Source organism: Andrographis paniculata, unplaced genomic scaffold (assembly GCF_009805555.1).
Source record: "Andrographis paniculata isolate CXL003 unplaced genomic scaffold, ASM980555v1 Contig56END, whole genome shotgun sequence".
Classification (NCBI taxonomy): domain Eukaryota; kingdom Viridiplantae; phylum Streptophyta; class Magnoliopsida; order Lamiales; family Acanthaceae; genus Andrographis; species Andrographis paniculata.
The window spans coordinates 1,173,532-1,193,116 of record NW_026137591.1 but is presented as its reverse complement, the minus strand read 5'-3'; positions in this window follow the sequence as shown (position 1 = coordinate 1,193,116).

The following is a 19,585-nucleotide window of genomic DNA, read 5'->3' as shown; positions in this document are numbered from 1 at the left end:
AATCATATCATCATAAAATTATCATTATTTTTCATTTTTATTACAAAATTGCCACTATTTTTTACACTAATACATTCACATGGGCAAAAAAATCTTTTATCCATTTTTTTTTAGCAACTATCAATATAATATCAATATTCCTTAAATCACGTGTTCAACTCAATTAAGACTATATCTAAAGGACGGAGGGAGTATTTCATATGCTATAAAATACTCCCTCTGTCTCATAACAAACTATCCATTTTTTTCATTTTAGTCAATCTCATAACAAAGTATTCATTTCTTTTTTTAGTAATTGTACTATGTACTTAACATTACAAATACCCTTACAATTAACAATATATTACACAAATGTCATTACATTTATATCACACAATACTAATAAGATTATTTTAATCATTTCTACTTTATTCCTACTACATCCCAATATAATACTAATATTTCTAAAACCCCGTGCAAAAAACAAATAGATACATAGTTATGAGACAGATGGAGTAATACAAACATTTTTTTTTTACATTGAAATTAAGAAATAATAGTATTATATTGATTGTGGATGTGGTGTAAAAGTATTTTTAAAAGACCAAAATGCGTCTGATTTATACTTTGTCACATTTACCTTTTGCGTCATTATATTTAACATTAAAAATACTTTTATATTTGTATAATTTGTTACCAAAAATAGAAATGAGATTATTATTTTGGAACAAACAAAATAAAAATAAGACTATTATTTTGGAACGGAAGAATTACTTCCTTTGTTTCAATTCAAATGACCTTTTCAAATTTTATAGTAAATTTAAAAATAATATTACATTCGTCTCATAAGAAGAGCAGCATTTATCTTTTGCATCATTGTTCTTAACATTAAAGATATTTTTATATTTATATAATTTATTATACAAATGTTATTGTATTTGTATTATAAGAGAGTAATATAGGTAATTTTGTCATTTTTTTTATTTGTATTACGTGTTGATATAATAATTAATATTCAAATATCAACATGCAAAAAACTCATGGTACTATTCTTATGGGACGAAAGGATTAATAATATTTTATTAGTCAGTGGAAGTGTGTAACGGTTTTTGACATTTTTATCCTTTAGCTTTATGTTTAAAGTAATTGTACGTGTAATAATATGTTTGTAATTTAAGTAAAAAGTGAAGTATTTTTGTATTAGTGTATGATTATATTTTTCTAAAATATAAAATAGATACTTTGAAATGAGACGGATGAAAATAATAAAAATAGTACTTTGAGTTGGAACATATGGAATAAAAATTTGAATTTGAATAATTATTTTGATACAATATAAATAAATATTAATGTTCATTTTGAATATAAAATTAATTTTTAATATATTATATTTCTTTCGTCCATTCACAATATATATATAGTCATCCAATTACAAAGTAACTATTATCATAAATATTTGTTTTTATAAATATTCTTATTTTACCATCATATCACTATTTTTTTATCAAAAAATAAAAAGTAAAATTGTCTTTATATAATTTTTAACTATCAACTACAATTAAAATTTTATTATTTTAAAAATATCGCAAAAAAAGAAATATTTACTTATTAATTGAACGAATGGAGTAATACGATAAATTTTTTTCCTTATTAATGTATTTTAATTTAAGTGCAAAAATTAATAATATTTGTATAGTAATAATATAAAAGATATAAATAATTTTATGATGATATAATTATTTATAATAATGAAACTATTATCCTTGAATTACAAAATTACTAAAACAAGTCTATCATTCTGTCGGATGATGTATAAAATATTGATTTATTTATATTACATAAAATTAATTTTATAAAAAATAATATTTTTAATTTATATATTTATTGATATATTTTTATTAAAATAATTGAACATATATTTTTAATTTATTTTAATTATATATACTATTTTGTTGTGATTTTAATTTAAAATTATTATTCAAATTACAACCAAGGAAGTGTATGTTTGATTAGGAGGTTTGAATCGAAAGATTGTCATTTTCCATCGTCTATCCTAAAATAAAGTTATAATTTATTAATTTAGTAATTGTATTACCTATTTAATATAAGATATACCCTTCTAACTTATGGGGTATTTAGCAAATAGCTTTTCGAAGAGCTTTTAGTTGTTTGGTAAATTAGCTTTTTCGAATAGTTTTTTGGACCCAAAAAGCTAACTTAGCAAGCGTTTTGAAATAACTTTTTCTGTAAAAAAATTTTTATTTCTTATATGCCCTTAAAAATTTATTATGCATTTTACACAAATAAATATATTTTGATAATTTATTAATTATACTAGAATATTTTATTATATTATAGTTTTATTTTATAAATTTAAAATAATTAATTTTTATATAAAAATAATTTTAATTGTAAAATATATAAATTTATTAAAATCAACATAAAATAGAAAATATAGATATTATTAATTTATTTTTATATTAAAAATACATTATATAAATTTTATACTAAAAATAAATTAAATTTATTGAAAATTATAAATATAATGAACTAATCGATAACTAACATAATAAATTTATACACGAAAAAATTATTATTTTATATTTTACATTATTTTCAATAGAAAAAACTATTTATATATTTTAATAAAAATATATTATTTTTTAAAAATTAACTGTTAATAAAAATAAATATTTTTATAACACTTTTACAATTTTCAATAACTAATAATAAAATTTTTTTAAACATTCTTAATTTTTAAATTCAAATGAACATAATTAAATATATTAGAAACAAAAAAAAAAAATAGAAATGTCTTCGATTGTCATTTTACGTATAAACAGCTAATATCAAACAATTGATTTACCAAACATTTTAATACAAACAGCTAATCGAATCAGCTAGTCAAATCAGCTAATTGAATCAACTAACCGCTATCATCTAATTGAATCAGCTAACAGCTAACAACTATCAACTATCAACTAATTGTCAAACACGCTCTAAACACTATATTACACAAATATCATTACTTTTATATTACATAATACCAATAGGGGCATTTTCGTCTTTTTCACTACAACTCATTATAATACTAATATTCAAAAATTCACTTGCAAAAAGTAAACGACAATCTTGCACCGAAACGAAAAGAATATGTTTAAAAAAATATTAAATTAAATATATTTTTTATATTAAAAATTAATCTTATATTAAAATTCATATTAATATAATTATATTTATATCACGTCAAATAAAATATTTAAATTAAAATTTTACTTGTTGAAAATTTAAATTTAAAATTTCAACTTTCAACCAAATAAATCAAACAGTGTCACTCATTGTTTGTTAATGGCGGAATAAACGAAGAAATTGAGATGGTAATGAAAAGGGACACTTCGCAGAAAACACAACCGACGAAGGTTAAGATTTTTGGTTTTAGATATTTGACCTTAATTTAAATACATATATTTTAATATTATTTATTAAAAACATATTATAATATATATTTATAAAATATTAGATTAAAATATTTTATTATTTATTACTTAAATAAATTTTCAAATCTAGAAATACAATAAAATAAAATAAAATAAATAAAAATAGCCTCGACCGTTGGGAGTTACAACGCCCTCAACAAGAAAACAACGCACTAATGAACCATTGCTTTTGTTTGAACTGTTCATTTATTTATAAGATTTTGGTTTTAAATTTTATTTTTGAATAATAAAAATTTAAATAATAATAATTGATGTGATATAAATATGTATTCATTTAATATTTTAAATATAAAATTAAATTTTACTATAATATAATAATAAAGAATTCGTGTTTAAGTTGTTGTTTTTTTAAAAAAATAATTAAAATAATAAAACCAAATACAAAATCTTATAAGGGTGTGTTTGTTTGAGGGTTTGGATTTTGAGTTGGGATTTGAATAGTAAAAATTTTGAATTTGAATAGTTGTATGATGTGATATAAATAGGTGATGATGTGATGTTTTGAATGTAAAATTGATTTTTAGTATAATATAAAAAATAAAAAATAGGTGTTTGATTTGATGTTTTTGGGGGGAAAATTTTGGATGAATAGTGAGATTTGGACCAAATCTCTCAACCGAACACACTCTAAGTAAACACATATGTATAAATATATATTAGTCACTCTGTCTCACTTAATTTATTTATTTATTTTTTTTAATTTCGTCTCACATAATTTGTATTTCCTTTTCCGGAAGAATATAATTATACACTTTAGTCATATATTAAAATTCATTATTTATAATTTTTTATTTTAAGTAAACTATTTAGTTATCTTAATTTTAATATATAATTATTTTTAGTAATATAATTATTAATTACTTATTAATTACTCAATACCTAAAACTTCGTGTCTAAACTAAAGTGGACAATTTAAGTGGGACGAAATGAATATTAAATATTCCTCTATCCCAGTTGAAAATTATTTTTTTATTATTCTTGTCCCACTAAAAATATTTACTTCCTCCGTTACAATTCAATTAGATTTTTTGGAGTTCTATAATAGATTAAAAAATAATAATATTTTATTAGCTAGTAGAAGTATGCAATAATTTTGTAAATTTTTGTTCTTTGACTTTATATATAAAGTAACTGTAATAATACTATTTTTGCTCTTTGACTTAATTGTAAGTGTACTGGTATATTTGTAATTCAAGTAAAAACTAAGAGTATTTTTGTATTAATATATGAATATTTTTTAAAAAATAAAAATAGATAACTTGAGGTGAAATAAATGAAAATAATAAAAATAATAATTTGATTTGGGACAGAGAAAATATTTTTTTATTATAGTAAAAATAATCGTCCGGTTTTAAGGGTTTCATTTACTTTTTGAGTGTTGATATTTGAATATTACATATTATATAAAAACGTAGTACAAATTAAAATAAAATGACAAAACTATTTTTATTAGTGTCTTATAATACCATTATAATAATATTTGTACAGAAAAATTATATAAATATAAAAATATTTTTAATATTAAATATAATAATATAAAAGGTAAATGAGACTTGTAAGACTATATAAATAAGGGTAAATAGTTTGAATTAAATTGTAAAAGTATTGTGAGCATTTGTGCTTAAGCTTTTTAGTATTGTTATTATAAAAGGGAAAGATTAGGAAATGGGTAAAGGGTCACTAGGTGGGGCTTCACCGTTTACTTCTTATTAATTAATTAATTAGAGGAATAATATCCTAATCTAAGCATTATTTATTTTTTACTATTTTAATAACAATAATAATAATAATAATAATAATAATAATAATAATTAAATATTAGATTATCAAAAATCTAGGACAAATCCAGATAGCAACCCTTTGGTAAAAACGATGAGTCTCTTTCTTGGTGAACGTACAAGAAATGCTTACGTGTCCTTTTCGTGTTATGTAAATTTTGATTTTATCTGTTCGCAGAGTCTGTTTAGACAAACAAATTTTTGACAAGTTTGAAGTTTTTGGAAATTTAAAAATATAAAAATATTAGTATTTGATATTTTCTATATCCCATATATATAGTTTTAATTGAATTGAACGGTAAAAAATATTGATAATTTTTTTTTTGTCTTTGTGAGTGTATTAGTGTAAAAAATAGTAGCAATTGGGTAATAAAAACAAAAAATTAGAGATAGTTTTATGGTGATATAGTTATTTATGGAAATAAAACTATTGTTTTGGGACAGATAAAAATTATAAACAAGACTATTATATTGGGATGGAGGAAATATAATATTTCCTCTATCCACAAATTAACGTCCTACTTTCATATTTGGAATGTCCAATAATTATTGTCCTCTTTCTATTTTTATACACAAAATTTACTCTTTTACCCTTACTTTATTTACTCTTTCATTTTATATACACAAGATTAAGGACAAATTTGTCATTTTATAACAAAAATCCTAATTGCCTAAAAATACGTGTAAATATCAAATAGGATATTAGAAAATAGATGGAAGGAGTATATTTTTTTATATTTTTTTTAATTTATAATATCAAAATCTTTAAAATTGTTGTATAAAGAGAGTTAATACTCGTATGTAAAAAAAAATGTTTATATTAGTTTGATATAAATTTTAATAAATATAATACTACTTATATTAGTTAATTTTGATATACAATAAAAGTGTTTTGAAAAATATTGTTCAACTCTAAGAATTTCATCTATTTTTTTTATTATTGATTTTTGAATATTAATTATTATATCAAAACGTAATATAAATTTAAAAAAATTATAAAAATATTTTTATTAATGTTATATAATACTAATAAAAAAATATTTGTATAAAAATATTTTATTAACAGTTGTTGGTGGGGGAGGGGGGGGGGGGGGTGGGTTTGGTGGCTGCCACAACTCACCTATTAATGCTCACATGGCTATGGAAAATCCTTCTGTGTTTTTTTTGCCAAACTTTGAACCACAATAATAATAATAATAATAATAATAATAATATATTGAAAATAAATAAATGAAGAACAAGTCAACAATACCACAGCAGCAAAATAGTTCAACTACTTTTTTTTTTTCGTCGAATTAAATTACACCATTTAGATTACCAATCACCTCTTCTTTTTTCCTTTTTCTTTAAATTTTATTTTATGTTTTCTTTATAGGTTTTATAGGTTGGGTTCTTTCAGGGTGCGATTGTTCGAGGATTCGGATTTTGAATTAGAATTTAAATAATATAAATTTTAAATTGAAATTGTAGTACGATATAATTTAAATAGGTGTTTGATGTGATATTTTTAATTTAAAATTAATTTTTAGTAGTATAATATTACTATCGTATCTTAACAATCTATTTATTTTTCTATTTTGGTCTTAATTTATTTTTCTAGTAACTGTATTTTTTATTAACACTAAAAATATTGTTACAATTTACAATATATTACACAAATGTCATTACCTTTATATCACACAATACTAATAAGGTTATTTTAGTATTTTCTACTTTATTCGCACCACACTATAATATAATACTAATATTTATAAAACTCCGTAAAAAAACTGAAATGAATATAAATACGGGACGGAGGAAATATAGAAAATAAAAATTAAATGTTTGATTAGATTTTTTTTAAGAGTTTTTTTGATGAGTAGCGGATTTTTGGGAAAATCTCATAAACAAACACACACTGAGTGTTTATTTTATTTTTTTTCATTAATTATTAAAAAGTAAGAAAATGTGGTGAAAATATTATTATGATTTTATCTTTTTTTTTTTTTTGTAGATTTTACTACAGATTTTTGCTATTAATATTATTTTTTTTAAAAAAAATATTAAATCAAACAACTATTTTTTTATTATATTATACTATAAGTTTATTTTATATTCAAAATATCATATTAGTATTTATTTATATCATATTAGTATTTATTTATTATTGAAAATTGTAATCCAAAAACCCAAACCCCCTTAGTTTTTCTTCTTTATTTTTATTTTTTATAGTATATTGTTTTGAGAAAAATAATTTAAATAATACAATATATTGTTATTTTGAAAGCAAACACATCCATTTAAATCGATAAAATTGCATACTAAAGAATTTTGGGGGAAAAAAACAAAATGAATATTGCGACAAACTTTAGAGCATGATTTCCATTGAAATGTACTCTCTCTATTCGTCATGCAAATTTATACTCATTTGATCGGACACGAGAATTAATAAAAGTGAATAATAATTATTAATTTTTTCTTTTATAGTAAAAAATGTACAAAAATATAATAATTTTTTACTTAAAAAGAAAACGAAAATAATTTTCGATAACAATCCAAAAATAAAAGTAAACATAGATTTAAATGACGAAGTGAATATTTAGTACTGCATTCATTTATCTATTTATGTATTAATATGAGAATTCTTTTTTTATTACTTTTTCCATTCAGTATAAAGTGTCTATTTTATTTTGTTTTTAAATTTTTGTCAGTCTCATATATTATTATTTTTTTAAAAAAATTATTATACACTTTAATCATATTTAAATTTTATAATTTGTTTAATTTTAAATGAATTATTTATTTACTTAATCATAATTTATAATTTATTTTTGTTATACAATAATTATTTTTACTAATATATTTTTAATTACTTATTAATTACAATATATTTTTTAAATTCACGTACTTATAGTAACATGGACATTTTTAGCTGGACGAAAAGAGTATTAATTTATTAGATTTGCGCACACACATATATATATATATATTACTTCGGTTTCATGCAGAAATCAATATCATATTAATTTTATTCAATCAATAAAAACCAATAAGATAGATTAATACATATTTCACGGCATAAAATAATATATTCCCTCCGTCATATTTAAATTGTCTTATTTTGCTTAGGTATGAGGTTTTAGGTGTTGACGTATTGTGTAATTAATAAGTAATTAAAAAGTATATTAGTAAAAATAATTATAAGTTAAGATTAAGATGAGTAAATAGTTTAATAAAAAAAATTAATTAAAAATTTTAATATATAATTAAAGTGTATAATTATATTTTTAGAAAAGGAAAAGACAGTGGGACGAATGGAAATATAAAGAGTTGACAAATTAAGTAAGACAATTGAGTAATATATAATGCATATTATGGCATCATATGATATAATTTTATATAACATAATATATTATTAATTTCAGCAAAATAAACATATACTCCCTCCGTCCCAAAAGAGTTATCTTGTTTTTCCATTTTCGTCCGTCTCAAAACAATTGTCTTGTTTCCTTATTTAGTAGTCGTGGTCCCCACTTTATAACAAAATTATTCTTACTTTTCCATACTACTCCTAATTATTACTCTAACCTACTCTTTAAAATTCTTCAAAAAGTAAGGGCATTTTAGTCATTTACATTATACTTTATACCCACTTTTAATTAAATACTATTATTCTTTAATTCTCGTGTCAACTCTCAATAAGATATCTCTTTTGGGACGGAAGGAGTATATACAACACAACACAATATATAAAGTTCATAGCATAATTCTATATAACGCAATATTATGATGTTCTATATATACATGCAATATCTGTTTGATAATTGTATCAAATCAGTAATATGCTGATCTAACTTTGTCAAAATTTAAACCGCAACATATGAATATATGCAACTGTTATAATATTTATTTGAAAAAATCAGCATTGTGTTAAATTTTCTCAGATAATACCAATCAAAATTTCAAAAAAATACTGATCAAGAGTCCAGATAACACATATTTTGTTAAATAAGAGTACATGCTATATTTAAAATGTGTACTTTCTAGACTCTTGAATCGATATTATTTAAGAAAATCGTCACGGTATCATATGCTCTGTAGAAGTATGTAATTTGTTATTCGTTGTTATATTGTATTTGCATTATACTCCCTCCGTCCTGCGAGAGATGAACCATTTTGTTATGGTTACGGTATTTCAGATAGTGTAGATTAGTAAGTTATTAATAATAATTTATGATATTATTTTATTATTTTTATATGAGTAATGTTGTTGGTATTTTAAATATTCGTAGGATTATATCTCAATAAAATATATGCAATATGTATATCATTTCGTAGATAATAAAATTTTATATAATACAAATAAATAAAAACAAATATATTTATAATCAACTTAAAACTAATTTTACAAAAGATGAGAAATTTTAAATATAGATAAAAATATTTGTTTATTAAGGAGAGATATAAAAATAAAGGGATTCTGAGTGTGTCATACGCGAAGTTAGAAATTTAATTTAATTGATTTGTATTTGTTAAATATGTTTAAGATAAATAAATTTATTATAAAAATAAAAATGTGTCATCTTTTGTGTAATAGACAAAAATGGAAAATAGATCATCTGTGTCGGGACCGAGGGATTATTAATATAAATTATGTGTTATTTTAGATTTTTTGTTTGATACTCTTTTAAAAAATCACAAGGGTATAATTGACCAATCTGTATTTTTTTTTAATAGGTTGAATTTATTGCAATTAAATAAAATTAAAATGACGTAGGATAAAGAAAATTGTACCAACATAAGTATTGAGGCTAAAACAAGATAGGTATAATATTTAGGCCAACTTCATTTTACCTAAACTAATTTAAATTAAGGCTTTTTCAATAATTTATTTTAAAATATAAATCTATGTAGAATTTATTTAATTCTTTTGTAAAATTAAATTATTTTTTTTGTTAATATTGATTATTTTATTTTCAGTATTGATTTTCAATTATTTCGTTTTCCGTCTCTCCCAACTGTATTTTTAGGGTGTGTTTGTTTGGGGTTTTGGATTTTAAGTTGGGATTTGAATAGTAAAAATTTTGAATTTGAATAGTTGTATGATGTGATATAAATAGGTATTGATGTCATGTTTTAAATGTAAAATTAATTTTTAGTATAATATAAAAAATGAAAAATAATTGTTTGATTTGATGTCTTTTTGGAAAAAAATGAGATGAATAGTAAATTTAAAATTCAATCCCCCAAACAAACACGCCTAAAATTTATTCCTTTTGCTATATTTATGCTCGCACATCTTTTTGTATAGTACTCTCCGTCCCACATAATTTGTCCTTTCCTTTTTTTGAAAAATTAATTATACACTTTAATCATATTTTAAAATTTAAAATTTAATTTTTTTTTAATTTTAATTAAACTATTTAGTTATCTTAATTTATAATTATTTTTACTAATACATTTCTTAATTATTTACTAATTATACTTTACCTAAATTCTCGTATCTACAGTAATACACCCATATTACATGGGACGGAGGGAGTAATATTCTTTCCGGCCGTCATAATATATATACTCCCTCCGTTCCACATAATTTGTTCTTATTTTTTATTTTCGTCTGTTCCACATAACTTGTCTTTTCTATTTTTGGAAATATAATTATGCACTTTAATCGCATTTTAAATTTTATAATTTTCTTAATTTTAATTAAACTATTTACTTATTTTAATTTTAATCTATAATTATTTTTACTAAATAATAATTATTTTTCTAATACACTTCTTAATTACTTACTAATTATACTTTATCTAAATTTCCGTGTCTACAGTAATACACAGATATTACATGGGATAGAGAGTATTTTTTATTTTTGTTGGTTTCGAGTTTTAACATATACATTTTTTTATTAATTACTATAACCTCACAATTCTAAATAAGTAACCATACTTTATAATCATATTATTATTACTTTTTTACAAAAAGTAAGAGTAAAATTGTCTTTCACCCTACTCACTTTATTTAAAATATTTTTATTTTTAAACTTCACTTTGGGTGTATTTGTTTGGGGAATTGGATTTTAAAAATATTATTCATCTCATTTTTTTTTAAAAAAATATCAAATCAAATACTTATTTTTCATTTTTTATATTATATTAAAATTCAATTTTACATTTAAAATATCACATCAACACCTATTTATATCACATTATACAACTATTCAAATTCAAAATTTTTACTATTTAAATCTCAACTCAAAATTCAAACCCCCAAATAAACACACCCTAAAAGTACTTTGTATCAAATGTATGATCTTACAGTGCCGTGATTCGTCCAGGTCAATGCCGTAATTATATTGACAACAGTAATTTCTGTTACTTTTGCAATGGTGTAATTGAAATTGTTTATATTGGAACGAAAATTGATGATTTTTTATATTAGAACCAAAATTAGTTTTTTCCATAATAGTAAATATTTTTATAATATATTCAGAATTTATAATAATAATAACAAAAATCTAAAAAGATCTTAGGGTTGGTTTGGTTTTTAATTTGAATTTGAAAATTTGATTTTATAAAAAATATAATATTTTAATTAAAAAAAATGTACAAATTGAATAGTAAGCATTTGAGTTTAATAGAAACAAACGTACGTAGATACTATTGTGAACTTTTTTATATTACTTATTGAAAATTATAATTGAAATATATATATATATTTTTAATTTTGAAATATTTTATTAGAAATTAAATATTTTTATTAGAAAAAACAATAAGATATAAGTATTAGTTTATTCAAAATTGTGCAGGGAAATAATTCTTATAAGTTTGAATTGAGTTTGGATGTTTGTATATTTTATTTAAATAATAGTTGATATAATATTTTGTTTTAAAAAAAAATACTCACTTTGTCCATGGGTAAGTATATACTATCTCCGTCTTACTTTAAGGGTCATATTTATTTTTTTGCATGTTGATATTTAAATATTAATTATTATATAGAAATCTATTGCAAATCAAGAAAAAAATGACAAAAACCACTTTTATTAGTGTTTTACAATACTATTATAATGACATTTGTACAAAAAAATATATATATAATGATATTTTTAATGTTAAATATAATATCGTAAAAGACAAATGAGACCCTTAGAACTGGACGAAAAAAATATTTGTTATTTTTTGTTATCTAAGCACAAAACATCTATTTTTTTTTTAGTATGTTTGAGCTCCATTACACATTACAAATATCTTAATATTTATATTTATTTACATCAATATTATCATATTAATTTTACACTTAGTAAGAGTAAAATAATCGTTACATATCAAATTTATTACAAATTATCATTAAAATATAATATTTATTAAATTCAATGTAAAAATAATGATTTACTTCCAAATAGATGAAAAAAAATATTTTTTTACCAGGTACATAGTCCAAATAATAAAAAATAAAAAAATACTTTAAAAAACACATTATTTTAAATAATAATAATAAAAAAATTAATTATTTAATACTCTTTCCATCGTCTAAATATATGCTCATAAAATTAGGAATACACTTAATTGTTATTTTTTTTATAATTAAAAAAATAAAATTTAAATATATTTATTAAAGAAAAACAAAAGTATTTTTTGTACGACAAAAAAATAACAATAATGACATATTCTTTTTATAAAATTAAATAGAAAAATAATGTATAATAAATATGTAATTTTTAAATATATATAAACATAGAGGATTATTATATTTCTAAGTGCATCTCCAACCTAGCGCTATTTGGTGTTGCACTGTAGAAACATCAATTCTGGGCGTTTTTTTTTTTAAATTTTAAAATTATAAATTTGATTTTTAAATTTGATTTTATTTTTTAAAATTTTTATTTTAGATTATAAAAATAAAAATTTATTTAAAATAATAGAAAAAATTGAATATTTGAAGAATAATAGTGAAAAATAGAGATATAGTTGGAGTAAAATTACTGTAGCAACTGCATATTTGAAGTTAAAATTGGATAAATTGAGTGGATGAGTTGGAGATGGCCTAAAAGGAGTATGTACTTGTGGAATTTGATTTTATATTTTACTTAACAATTTATTTTTTTCAAAAATATCAAATCAAATATTTTTATTTATTTATTATATTACATTAAAATTAAAATTTACATTCAAAATATCATATTAATACATATTTATATTATATCAAACAACTATTTTAATTTAAAATTTTATTATTAAAAACCAAAACCCAAAATTCAAATCTCACAAATAAACCCCTGCATGTTATAAAAGTTGAGTGTATGGTAGGCTTGGCTAATTGGTATGCCTATCTATGTTTTACTAGGATAGGTATTTTACTTTTAATCCCTCCTATTTTTTATTTTTTTTAACTAAATATTCATTTATTTTTTCACGTAACTTTAGAAATATTAATATTATATCATAATATAATAAAAATAAAATAAAAATGACTAAAATAACCTTATTAGTATGTGTGATATAAAGGTAATGACATTTGTATAGTATATTGTAAATTGTAAAAATATTTGTAATATTAAGTAGATAGTACAGTTACTAAAAAAGAAATTGATATTTTGTTATAGAACATGCTAAAATAAAAAAATAAAAGATGATATCTTTTTATTTTTAGTAAATTATTCATTTTAAACATGGTTGACAAATATAAATTAATTTAATTAAATTCTTAACTTCTTACACGTAGAGGACTCATTCAAAACCTTTATATTTCTATATCTCTCCTCAATAAACAACTTTTTTTTTTCTTTTATCTAAATTTAAAACTTATCACTTTTTTATAAACTTAATTTTAAGTTAATTATAAATAAATAAATAAATATTTTTTTATTCATTTGTATTACAAAAAAAATTATTTTATATAAAATGATATTCATATCGCATATATTTTTTATTGCGATATAAATTTTGAAATATTTAAATATATATTCTAATTTTAATCATATATATTAAATTTATTTTATAACTACAAATATTATTAATTACATGCAAGAACAATAAATAATACTCATTCCGCCTCACATAATTTGTCATTTTTTTTTAATTTTATAATTATACACTTTAATCATATTTTAAATTTTATAATTTATATTTTTTTAATCTTAATTTATAATTATTTTTATTATACTATAATTATTTTTACTAATATATTTTTAAATTACTTATTAATTATATTTTACTTAAAATTTTGTATCTACGGTAATACAAGACATATTACATGGGATCATATTATAATTTATTATTATTAACTAATTTAATACGATTACTTTAAATATCGTGTCATTGATAAAAAAAAAAAAGATTATCAATTATTCGGAAACAAAGGACTATATATTTGAATATCATATTCGGATATTCCTATTATATTTGAAATTTTTTTCTTTTATTATTATTTTAAAAACAATTAAAATATCCTTTTTTCTTTTATAATTTATTTATGATCCCTATCGACCATACAAAGTTTGGGAGCGTTTGCTTGAAGAATTTGAAGGGACTTACACTATTTATAAAAAAAAAAGAATTTCAAAAATATCAAATCAAGCACATTTTTTTTTAATTCTTTCGTCTCACATAATTTATCTATATTTTTATTTTCGTCAGTTCCACATAAATTGCCTTTTCTATTTTTGGAAATATAATTATGCACTTTAATCGCATTTTAAATTTTAAAATTTATAATTTTCTTAATTTTAATTAAACTATTTACTTATCTTAATCTATAATTATTTTTACTAAATAATAATTATTTTTACTTTACCTAAATTCTCGCGTCTACATTAATACACCCATATTACAAGGGACGGAGGAAGTATTTTTTTATATTATACTAAAATTTAATTTTATATTCAAACTATCACATCAATATATATTTGAGTAAACTGTTTTTTTAGTCCCGTAACTGGACCCCTTTGTCATTTTAGTACATTAAGTGGAACATGTCGCAAACTAGTCCCATAAGTGAAAAAATTTTGTTTTTTTAGTCCTTCGACGCCGGAGACGCCCGCGTAGCTCGACAAAGACTACATGTCCGCCAAGTCAGCGACACCTGAATTATATTATTATTTTTTTCATTTTTTATATTTTTTAAAATTTTTTAAAAAATTTATTTAAAATTTTATTTGTATTTTTTATTTTTTTTTATTTGATCCAATTGAAAAAAAATTTAAAAAATTTAAAAATAAAATAAAATCTACGTGTCCGCCGGGTGTTGCTGACCTGGCGGAACACCTGGCGGACATATGACTTCCAGCGAGCCACGCGGGCGTCTCCGGTGCCGGAGACTAGTTTGCGACAGACTCTACTTACGAGACTAAAACGATAAGAAGATCCAGTTACAAGACTTTAAAAAAAAAAAATAGTTTATCTTACATATTTATATTAGATATTACAATTATTCCAATTCAAACTTTTTAATATTCAAATTCAAAATCCAAACAACCACATCTAGACAATGTTATAATAATAATAATAATAATAACAGATAGAGGAATGGGGAGATGTGATACACCTGTCAAACATACATTAAATGCATACAAATTTATTACTACTATTATTATTCACTCAGGTCGGTACTGAGGGTACCACTCTTTCTGCTATTGCTTAATTTTGGATCTAAACTAAAGTAGACATTATTTAATTTATAATATTTTAGGGTAAATTCTACAAAGACAATTTACTCAGGGATGTTTCTTTAGTCGAGTTTTTCCAAATTTTACTATTTAAATTTTGTATTTTTTCTAAAAAATATATTTTTTTATCTCATAAAACATTCCATCAAATATTATTTTTATATCAAATTCAAATCAATTTTTCCTTTTTTTTTTTTCAAACTCATCAAAAGAAACACGCCCTGATTTTATAAAATTATGCTAAATTTTTATATTCTACAAAAACAATTTACAAGCACTCAAATTGTCAATGAATTTCAAATTCTTTATTTTTAAACCTCTAAAATTACAAATAGATTCATTCATCTTATATTTAGTTTCAAATAACAGTTCAAAAAACTCTTAAAATCAAGAAAAAAACAACAACTATTTTTAAATATATTCATTGTTCATTGAGGTTAAATCTAAGAATAATAAATATATTTGTATTTTCAAGAGTTTATGAATAAAATTTTTAAAACTCATTCTTAATTTGGGGCACGCGCAAATTAAACACCGTTAAATAAGGGCGACCAAGAAGGTTAGACGTAGAGTTTATAAAAGTATGAGAGGATCTAACACAGTTTTAAAAGTACGAAGGATTTGACACAATTTCAAATAACTACACGTAGATTTTGTATAATTTTACCAAGATTTTAACTAAAAATATATTTTTTCAATCCATCAAATATAGAGATATATATATATATACATACTATATTTTTTATATCTCTCTTTAAAAAATATATACTTTTTTGTTTTGTTATATTTGAAATAGAGTGTTAATTTGAGTTTGTTTAAATAATATTTTATTGAAAACTCTGTGAATATATTTAATTTTAATTTAAAATAATAAAAAAATGCTCTATTTATAATAAATAATTATTACATATTTTATAATTCATATAATTCAATATCAGAGCGAAATGATTATTTCAATTCAATTACTTTTTATTTTTTATTTCTCTTATTTACATTATATCCACTTCAATATTTAAGGATGTGTTTCCTAATGAATTTGAAAATATTTTGGTTTAAATTTAAAAAAATATATGCTGTTTTGTGAAGGTAAAAAAATATATATATATTTTTAAAAAATACATAATTCAAATAGTAAAAACTTAAAATTTTTTATAAAAGAAATAGACCCTAATTTATTTATTTATTTTAAATATTTGTACTAATCAACAATACATTTATTTCATTACCACTACTATTTTATGGATCTATAATAATTTATTTACTTTTGTTAGAGGCAACCAATTCTTTAGAAATATAATATATGCTCATAATTTAATATTTTGAATGAAAGTAATAAATACCATTTAGAAAAGAAAAGAATAAAAATAATGAAGAAGTCACGGTTAAAAATGATCTTATACTTATTTATAAATATATCACTACTATTTACATATTTAATTTATAAAAATAAAATAAAAATCCATTTATATGCTTTTTAAAAAATACATTTATTTTATAACACAATTACAATCAATAAATATAATACTCCTTCTATCTCAAATTTAGGTGATGCGATGAAGAGAAAAATGTATATTTTATATTTTTATTTGAGTGATGTTATGAAGAGAGAAATGTATATTCATTTCATCCCATAAGAAGGGTTTCATTTTTTATTTTCGTCATTCTCAAAACAAAAATATCATTTCTTATTTACAATCAATAAATATCATTCCAACTTACAATATATTACATAAATGTCACAACCTTTATATTATTACACAATACTAATAATGATATTTTCATTTTTTTAGCTACAATCTAATATAATACTAATATTAAAAAAATTTACGTGTAAAAATAAAATGTTACTCTTTATATAGAACGAAGGGAATATTTTATTTTTTTCATTTGGTTGATGATAAAATATAGGATAGAGATTAAATATAATTAATTATTTCTTATTTTAAAAATATTATAGAGTATTTGAGACATATCAAAAATAAAATATTGCATAATATTTAGAACAAATAAAGTATTATATTTATTAAAGTTGGTATCTAAAAAATATTCCATCCATCCGCACACAAAGTAAACATTTAGGTGTTTAAGAAATAATTGTATTTTAATTATAGTGGGCAGTTAAAAATAGTGTAATGATATTTTTGCCCGTAAAAGTAATAATGTGATGTAAAATAAGAATATTTGTAAAAAAAAAAATAAAATATTTAATAAAATATTTAAAATAGTAATTGAACGTTTCAAAATAAAAATACATATACTTTCTAAGTACAAGGAGTGAGGAAGTATAATTTAAAAATATTACTCCCCAAACTCAAATAAGCACGAATTCCAAATCCAAAGCTAAAAAGAATAACCTCATAAAGATGTAAACCCAAATCCTAAAAAAAAACAACAAAAACGGTAATATGCAAGTATTGGTCAGCGGAACCAACTCCATACGACGTCGTGTCAGCTGCTGCTTATATTCACTTCACTACCTACTTTCTCATTAATGACACACAGACAAAACACCCCACCCCACCCCTACTCCCTCCACCAATCGCCTCACAAATTTAAATCCACCATATTTATTACTACATTATTATTATTATTATTATTATTATTATTATATATTAATAAATAAATAAATCAAATCAAATATACAGACCTCAGCTTTCGATTCCATTTTGGACCACAAGTAATCTAGCATCCAATTTTCCCTTTCCCTCTCCATCACTCAATTCTCTGTGTGGCTCTAAACGCATCGCATTCTCTTCACATATGCTAGTACATTTAAATAAATAAGCAAATAAATAGGATTTTAATCAATTTTTTCATAAAAAATATTAAATCAAAGTATTTATTTTTTATTTTCTATATTATACAAAAAAAAATCACATCAATATTTACTTATATCACATCATACTACTATTCCGATTTAAAAATTCTACTGTTCAAATTCAAAACCAAACAAATATACCCTAAAGTAATAACCCTAAAGTAATAAGGGTATTATAGTCTTTACACAAAATACTACAAACTATTATTTAAATAATATTAATCTTTCACGAAAAAATCCCACCAAATATATATTTCTCTCTTACAAAACAATCACATCAAATATTCAACTTTAGACTATTTTCAAAAACTACAATAATCTCTATGATTGTGTTCCTTTGTAAAATTTTCCCACATTTTTACTATTCAAAATTTTTTTTTTCCTTCCAAAAAATCAAATTAAACAATGATTTTTTTATCTTTTATATTATTATATCAAAAACACAATTTTAGACATCAAAATCTATTTATATCACATCGAACAACTAGTCAAATTCAAATTTTTAATATTAAAAAAATCCAAACCCACAATCAAACACACCCACATCTAACATAGCCTAGTTATATATGACCTAGGGATGGCAATGACCCGACCCGAATACACATGGTTGGAACCGAGACCCAAACTGGACCCGATTATGCCCGGTCCTGACCATACCCGACCCGAATAATATCCGACAAGACCCGATGGACCCGACAAATCCTTTTTTTTTTTTCTAAAATTTAACTTAAAATTAGACGCAAACTTGGACCCGACATATATTAAATTTTTTAATATTTTATTCAAAAATATTATAATAAAATAATAATTATAAATAAATAAAACTAAAAACATATTTTTAATATAATTTATATTATTAAAAAATAATCTT